The sequence below is a fragment of the Phaseolus vulgaris genome, chromosome 1 (assembly GCF_000499845.2).
Source record: "Phaseolus vulgaris cultivar G19833 chromosome 1, P. vulgaris v2.0, whole genome shotgun sequence".
NCBI lineage: Eukaryota > Viridiplantae > Streptophyta > Magnoliopsida > Fabales > Fabaceae > Phaseolus > Phaseolus vulgaris.
This window is the reverse complement of record NC_023759.2, coordinates 18,325,655-18,334,107: the sequence shown is the minus strand read 5'-3', so window position 1 is coordinate 18,334,107 and position 8,453 is coordinate 18,325,655. Positions and strand designations below refer to the sequence as shown.

The 8,453-nt window shown below is 36.7% G+C and overlaps 1 pseudogene; it reads right to left on the bottom strand.

Moving 5' to 3' along the window:
- Window positions 1-1,720: 1,720 nt before the first annotated feature.
- Window positions 1,721-2,540, bottom strand: LOC137815632 (auxin efflux carrier component 1-like; annotated as a pseudogene).
- Between the last annotated feature and the right edge of the window lie 5,913 nt (window positions 2,541-8,453).

The following is an 8,453-nucleotide window of genomic DNA, read 5'->3' as shown; positions in this document are numbered from 1 at the left end:
CCTACATGTTATTACCTACAGGTTCCCAGATTCTACTCATGTGATTTGTTTGTATACTGTTTTCTAATTTAATCATTTTGTAGTCACTGTTTCTCATTTTTTTTTCTATAGTAAGTATTTCTAGTGAAATTATAGGGACATTGCTATTAGATATATCTATTTATTGGGATTAGGTTATCTTATCACAAATTTTGCTGGACTCACTTTTACGCTTGCAAACAAATAAAAGAGTAATAATATTGTGTTTGGTTCCACATCCTAGCAGTTGTAACCTGCACATGCTAAACATGATTTCTAAACATGTATCAAGTCAAGACTTATAAATCCAGAATTAGCATTAGCATTAGAATTAGACTTAGCATTAGCAGCAACAACACTTTTGGACCCATTAGACCCAGAGAACATGCGAGGGTTTGGTTCAGGGTAGTGTCTAGTTCCACCGGCATGGTAATGAAACTTTGGCTTCCCATTATATTCATCATAGTTAGAAGGCCTTGGAGTTGGCCCTCTTTAAGTTGAAAGGCCATAAACATCCGAGGCTCCAAAGTTGGAGTTCCTGCACCAACAGCCATCATTGAGTAGAAGTTGTTGAACCAAGTGGTGTTCAATGTTTTGAAGAATCCAAATCCTTTGAAGGATGATGAAGCCTCTGCTTTGCTTGATGCTGCTGTGCTGGTTTAAGCTTTGTTCTTGGGTAGTTTAATGTTGTAATCAACCCTTAGATTAAATCTCAAAGCAATTAATATCTCAATTTTTATCAAAGCAAAATGTTTTTTAAACTAAGTTGAAACAACCGATTGTTTTGTCGAAACAACCGATTGTTTACACTTAGGTGTTTTGAGAAAGTTTGAAAACTATTTTTGAATGGTGATTTTGTTAAGTAACAAAACAACCGATTGATTCGAAGAAACAATCGATTGTTTGTTTTTAAACCATAACAGAAAAACTGTTTTCTTTGACTGAGCTTTAAATGCTTTAACTGAATACGCTCCAGTCATTAAATGCTTTGACCAATCTATTTTAAATGCAATTAAGAGTTTGTTAAGATTTGATAACAAACTATATTCTTAGATATATTCTGAACAACTGTTTTTATGTTTTAAGAATCTTGAAACAAAGTTTTGATTTAAGAGTTTTTCAAAGAGTTCTGAGATTGCAAAAGTGTTGAGAGATTGATCAAGGTGCTGAATAGGATTTTACTTGTACTGATTTCAGATATTCATCTGTAACAAGTGTAATCTTTGTAAACTGCTGAACAATTCGTGTGTGTGTTTTGCTGAGATTGGTTGTGTGTTCTTGAGGTGTTCAAGATCAGCAATCTTAGTGTTGGCAAAGGAGAGTGTGTTTCTTGAGGTGTTCAAGGTCATTCTCTTGGTTGTGGTGTAAGTGATCAAGTGGTGATTGCTTAGTGGATATCCTCAGGGTTTCTGAGAAGACTGGATGTAGCTCTAGTTTGGAGTGAACCAGTATAAACAACTGTGTACAATCTCTCTATCCCTAACTCTTTAATTTCAGTTTGTTTGTTGTTTGCTGGTATAAACAACCGATTGTTTCGAAGAAACAACCGATTGTTTTTTCTAGTATTACAGTTTTGCTGGCTGTTTTGGCTAACTGAATTGCTGAATCAATTGGTTTCTGAAATAAGTTCATTCTAGCTTTGAAAAGTTTGCGAAAACCCCTTTAAACAATTCACCCCCCCTCTAGTTTAAAGCCATCTTTTCTAACCGAAGTCTGTGAGGTTGAAACTAGACCCTCTTGGTGTTGAATTCATAGAAGACTGCAAAGAGTATATCTCTGCATTTGTGAGGTTAGAAGGGCGTGGAGTGGTAGAAGAAAGACCCTGAGGCCTTCTAGAGAAGATGTCTGATCTTGAGGCATTGGATTTCCTCACAGTGACATGGAGTTTCCCATCTTCTTTGATCTTAACTTCAGTCTCAAGTGGTTGTCTTCCATCCAATGACATCAGAGTCCACATGGATGGAGACAATGGAGCCAACAGTGTCAAGAAACTGCTCAGAGATTAGCATTCTAGCACTCCTGAACTCAAACATGAACAACATCAAGGTGTACCAAATGATGCACTAAAGGACCACAATTTTCACCATCAAACTCCTAGAGAACTCCCCATACATCCCTTTGAGCAAAGGGATGCCCATAACCAAAGTGTTGGGGAGGGTGGAGAGAGAGAACAAGGTTATGGTCCACTCCAAGCACCCCTTTTTAGTGAAGTTGCTCTAGTCTGCAAGAAGGACTAGTAGTATGATCTCTGAGGGTGTCAGTAGCTAGGAACCTAAGGTTCATCTTGTAAGGGTTGTTGGAGGCTATGAAGTGGAAGGAAAGAATAGGCACTCCAAAGAGTGCTACAAAATAGTTAATGCCTGAACATTGGTCAGGGGAGAAAATCTTCCACCACTTAACTGAGCCATAGGCTAGAATCATAGCCACATAGAGTGGCACCATTGCAAACATGACATGGTAGAATTCTACTAAGGTGATCATATTGTGGGTTGTGAAGTGTGAGAAGGGTAGCAGAAGTGAGGAAAGAGAATGGAGGAATATATAAGAAAGTTGGGGTGGGAGGTTTGGGAGAGGTAGAATTGTAGTTGGATCCTACTAGGTTCACTGCTGTGTCTAGAATGTTATACCTCTCACTTGTGTGTCAATCCTACTGCAACAATAAACATGGAAAGCATGCTCTCTTCCTAGTGCAACTGTGCTTGTGTTGTGTGACAAAACGTTATTTAAATTTTGTTCTTGATAGGATAGATTATGTTGCATAGTTTTTCTGCCTTTGTATAATTAATATGGGAAAACTGAAAGTCTAGCGCTTTGATATTTTGTTCCATTTTCAGTGTTTTAGTACTAAACTATTTTATTATTTCATTTGGTCTGAATGGTTAATTTATATGGAAAATCAATTTAATATAGTCAAATATTTTCTAAGATGGACCTACTCACCTAAAGTTTAAGTTGTTAGGCAACGACTCATGAATGACTCTGTTACATCTTTTGAATGCTCCCTGATGCAAGACCCCTTTAGGCTTAAAGCATGAAATTCAACTTTATTTAGTAGAATACGCCTCAAGTTATCAAATTCTACTTATGTTGTGTGGGATTGTGAAAAAATGTTTATTGTGAAAGTAGTTGTCTTGTCCCGTCTAGTAACAAAAAATTAAGGATTCATATGTAGTTCTTCAGCCTTACAGTAGTAAAGTTGGAAATTAATTTCATGAATTAAACTAGTGAGCCATTTTAGCGTACGCATAAGAAATTTCAAATTCAAACTCATTAAAAAACTAGTAACTACTTTTTAGGATTTGCCCTCTACCTTTGTGCATGAGATATATGATGTAACTGGATAAGGAAAACTATTTTATTGTTCAGGCAAAGTGATGAGGACCAAGGAGAGAGGGCACCTACTACTCAAGCCCAACCCATGACCTCAGCACCCACCATACCTCAAAGAATTACTAGAAGCAGAACACAGACTTTGGGTGCTGAGCATTAGTTGGTTTCCCCTTTTGTAATTCCCGTAGAGTAGGTTTATATAGCATAAATAGTTGGTGAAGTTATATGATTGGGCCTATGAGAAGTCCATTAGGGAAGGAAGGAAACCCTACCTTCTAGAATGTGCATAATGGTGCGGCATTGACTAAAGTCAATACCCTAAACCGCACCATTTTTGTCTTTCCCTTCCTTCCCCCACAACTTGTTCTCCAAGGCTCCTCATTTTATAAATAGGAGGCCTCCCTCTTTGTATTTACAAGTTGAATGAAATAGAGAAAAGTTACTCTGCACATTGTTTTTTTGTGAATGATTAGTGAGGCTTGTCCTCTTAGTCTTAGTCTTATCTTGTGAGTTTTAAGAGCTCTCAAGTGGCGACATCTTTCACTTATCTTGGAGTCATTTCACCATCCAAGTGGCATGCAACCATTCTCAATTCCATTTCTCATAAGCTTCCTTTTCCTTCATTTTTTCCTTCCATTATCATTTCATTCTATTCATAAACATGTTCTTATTTTGCTTCCTTATGTCTATTTGGTTTTTACATGTTGCTCTTCTTTTCCTTATGTAATTCCACACCATATCTTGTCATCATCTTCACCATATAATTGTATTTTCCTTTTTCCTTTGTGAAATTAACCTTCACATTTACTTAACCACTTGGTTAAGTTAATGTCCATGGAGATTTTCCTTAGGTTTTCACTCTTTAATTGTCTTAAAATCTCAATCATAAATCTAAAGTGTCACCTAAATGAACCATCCTAAAATCAACTCACATCATGTGGTTATCAGAGCTTAGGTTATTATGCTTAATTTGCTTGAGTTGATTTGGCACTTTACAATTTCTTTACATTCTAGCACCTTTAGTTCTTGGTTTTAAATTCAAGTACCTTTACTTTCTTGTCTTTAAATTCAAGTACCTTTAAATTCTTGTCATTATTTTCTTGTTTTTTATTTTCCAGCACCTTATTTCTTGAAGAATTTTTTTTTGGCCATTTTTAATATTCATACCATTTTTCGTTTTGAATATGTTTCTTGTTATGTCTTTTATTGATCTTGCCTTTTACTTTGAGTCTTATGTTCATTAGTGTTGTAGGAGTCCGTTGTTTTGATTCTACTTACTTGCTTTTAATTTTGAAGTTTGCAAAGTAATTAGAAACTTGTTTTTAGTAAGGGTAGATTTAAAGTTCCAAACACATGATTTCAAGTGTTCAATTATATTTAATCCAATCAAATTTTTTTTTGTGAAATTTGAAAGTTCTTCCATAAGTCACATTTAGTATAATAAAAAAAAACAGTGACACAAAAATAGCAAAGACAATTTAAAAGGCATCTTTAGTTATCACTTCTCAAAGACAAATCATTTTCCAAACTATGGATTCAACATGATTGGCAAATTTTTTTCAACCTTGTGGAATTTTTTATCCTTTTGCTTTAGCTTTTTTCTAAAAAGAAAAGTTTCATAGTTAAAAGTTTAGTAAGTATCTTAGAGTCTTTTTGTGTGCCTTTTTTTGCTTGTCATCTTTTTCAAAGTTTTGTCTTATTCTCTTGATTCAAATTTGGTTTAGTCTTTTCTTATTTAAGCTTTTCTTGTTTGTCTTTTCTTTCTTTTCTCAAGTTTTGTGGTGATTTTACTTTGAGAAAGTGTTGAGGCTTTGACCTTTTTCACTTGAGAGTTTTTCAACCACAAGAAAGACCTTCGCTAAGGGAGGAAATCTTGTTTGTTGAGTGCTTAAAGTGCTTTTTCTTCAATTGCCGCAAGCTTTAATTTCTTACTCACTTCTTTTCTTTAATTGTTTGTTACTTGTGTTTCTTGTTTTATTTTATGGCTCATATTTCAAGTGGAGAATCTTCTAAACCCCAAACTCCCCAAAGGCATTCCTTATGGGAGAATTGGCAGTGGCCAAAAGAACTATAGCCCAAAAGGATGAAGAGAAGAGGCAATTGGAAGACAAACTCCAAAGGCTAGAATTGGCCTATGATAGACCCCAAAGAGGAAGAAGATATCATCAAAGGCATGAATCAAGAAGTTATCAAAATTATGGTGGCCATGAAGAAGAGGACGAATGGAGAGTGCATCATTTTGAAGATAGGCGCCAAAATGTGGCAAAGCCTTTTTTACCATTTGTAAAATTGCCTAGTTTTAATGGGGAAGGTGATCCCAATGTTTATTTAGGATGAAAGGCTAAGGTAGAACAAATCTTTAATGTGCATGAGGTCCAAGATGACCAAAAGGTTAAGCTAGTCTCCTTAGAATTTTTGGATTATGCCATGCAATGGTGGCACAAAACTGTAAAGGACATTGGTTTAAACAAGAGGCTAGTCGTGGTCTCTTGGGAGGATTTGAAATTATGCATGCGCGCTAGATTTGTGCCTCCACACTATAGGAAAGAGCTCTTGTTTAAGCTCCAATAGCTTTAACAAGGAACACGAAGTGTGGATGCTTATTTTAAGGAACTTGAAACAACATTAACAAAGATTGACGTGCATGAAAGTGAGGAATAAAAAATGGCTAGATTTGTAAGTGGCCTAAGAAGGGATATCCAAGATGTGGTAGAACTCTATGAGTACTGCTCTTTAGAAAAGTTGGTTCACCTTGCCATCAAGGTAGAATCCCAAATTTCAAAGAAAACCTCTTTCAAAAATTCTCATAATGATGACTTTTACCACTCTTCTTAGAAAAAAAAAACAAAACTTCTTCAAATTTTACCTCCAATTTTGTTAAAGACTCCACTTACAAACCTAGGGATTCTAAACCCTCAACTTCAACTCCTAAATCGCCTACTAAAACCTCAAGTAGAAAATGCTTTAAATGTTTAGGTTTTGGTCACATTGTTTCAAATTGTCCTTCCAAACACAATATGATGGTGCATGAAGGGGTAGTTCTAAGTTACCATAGTTCACAAATATCTAGGTCTCCCAATCCCTCTTGATCCCCAAGTGAGGAAGAGAGTGAGAGTCCATGTGAAGGCGACTTATTAGTAGTGAGACAAATGTTATGACAAGTTTTAAAGCCCTTTGATGAAAGTCAAAGAGAAAATATTTTCCACACTAGATGTCTCATTAATGATAAGTTGTGTTCTTTAATAGTGGATGAGGGGAGTTGTGCGAATGTGGCAAACACAAGAGTAGTAGATAAACTTGGATTGTCTACTATCTCTCATGCCAAGCCCTATAAGCTTCAATGGTTAAGTGAAGAGGGGAAGATCATAGTCAATAAGCAAGTCCTCATAGCCTTTTCTATTGGCAAATATAAGGATGAGGTCTTATGTGATGTTGTACCTACGGAAACTACTCATATTCTTTTAGGTAGGCCATGACAATATGATAGAAAAACTCTTCATGATGACCTTACCAACAAAATCTCTTTCAACTTCCATGGGCATAAGGTCACACTAAAATCTCTCTCACCAAAGGAATTCCATGAGGACCAACTTAAAATGAAAGAAAAGAGAGAGGAAGAAAAAGATGAAAAGAATTCTAAGAGAAGCCTTCTCATTTTCCCACAAGAGGTCAAAAAGGTAATGTTTTCGCAAAAGAATATTTCCATAGCTTTCCTAGGGTCCTTGCAAGTGAGTTGGCGTTAGATAGTCCTTTTTGTTTGGAAAATTGGGTAAAGGAATTTGAAGATGTTTTTCAAGACCCCCCAAAAGGATTACCTCCTCTAAGGGGCATTGAGCACCAAATAGATTTCATACCCGGTGCTTCTTTACCAAATAGGCCTACATATAGGACCAATCCAACCGAGGCCAAGGAAATTCAACAACAAGTAGAGGAATTAATAGCTAAGGGGTGGGTGCAAGATAGCATGAGTCCTTGTGCTATGCTTGTGATTCTTGTCCCTAAAAAGGATGAGAGTTGGATGATGTGTACGGATTGTCGTGCCATAAACAACATAACCATCAAGTATAGGCATCACATTCCTAGATTGGATGACTTGTTGGATGAATTACGTGGGTCTCAAATATTACTAAAAATTGATCTTAAGAGTGGATATAACCAAATCCGGATTAAATCGAGGGATGAATGGAAAACCTCTTCTAAGACCAAGTTTGCTTTTATATGAGTGGTTAGTCATGCCTTTTGGCTTGACCAATGCTCCAAGTACCTTCATGCGACTCATGCACCATGTTTTAAGGCCTTTCATTGGCAAGTGTGTAGTGGTCTATTTTTATGACATTCTTATTTATAGCTTGTCTTTAGAGGATCATGAGAAGCATGTTAGGAAAGTGTTAGAAACCCTTAGGAAGGAGAGTTTGTATGCTAATTTTTCTAAATGTATGTTTGCATTAGACCATATAGACTACCTAGGGTTTGTTGTGAGTTCCAAAGGGGTGCATGTAGATAAAGAAAAGGTTGCAGCAATTCAACATTGGCCAACACCCACCAATGTTAGTGAGGTACGAAGTTTTCATGCACTTGCTAGTTTTTATAGGCGGTTTGTGAAAGACTTTAGTACCATTGTCGCACCTCTAAATGCAATAGTAAAGAAGAAGGGGTGGTAATGCGGGCTGGCCCGCCCCGCATAGGCCCGCCTCGCACTTAGCCCGCAAAAAGTTGGCCGAGTTGGCCCGCCCCGCATAGAATTTGCAGGCTGATTTTTCTAACCCGCCCCACATAAGGATTGGCCCGCGGGCTAGCCCACATAAGAAATATTTATTAAAAAAATAATTTTTTAAATAAAAATTTTGAATTTTTTTATTTAGATGCATTAGGTAAATGGTCTCATAATATTATTTTCATGAAACATGCATAATCAGATGTTATTAAAAATTTTGGAATGTAAAATATGAGGCTACATGAAGAAAATATGAGGGTGTAGAAAAAAAGTTATACATTTTAAAGTTATGCGGGTAATGCGGGCCAACCCGCCCCGCCCCGCCCCGCACTTGGCCCGTGCGAACTGCGGGTTATGCGGGGCGGGCCTAAGCAGGCCAGCGGGTTGAAAT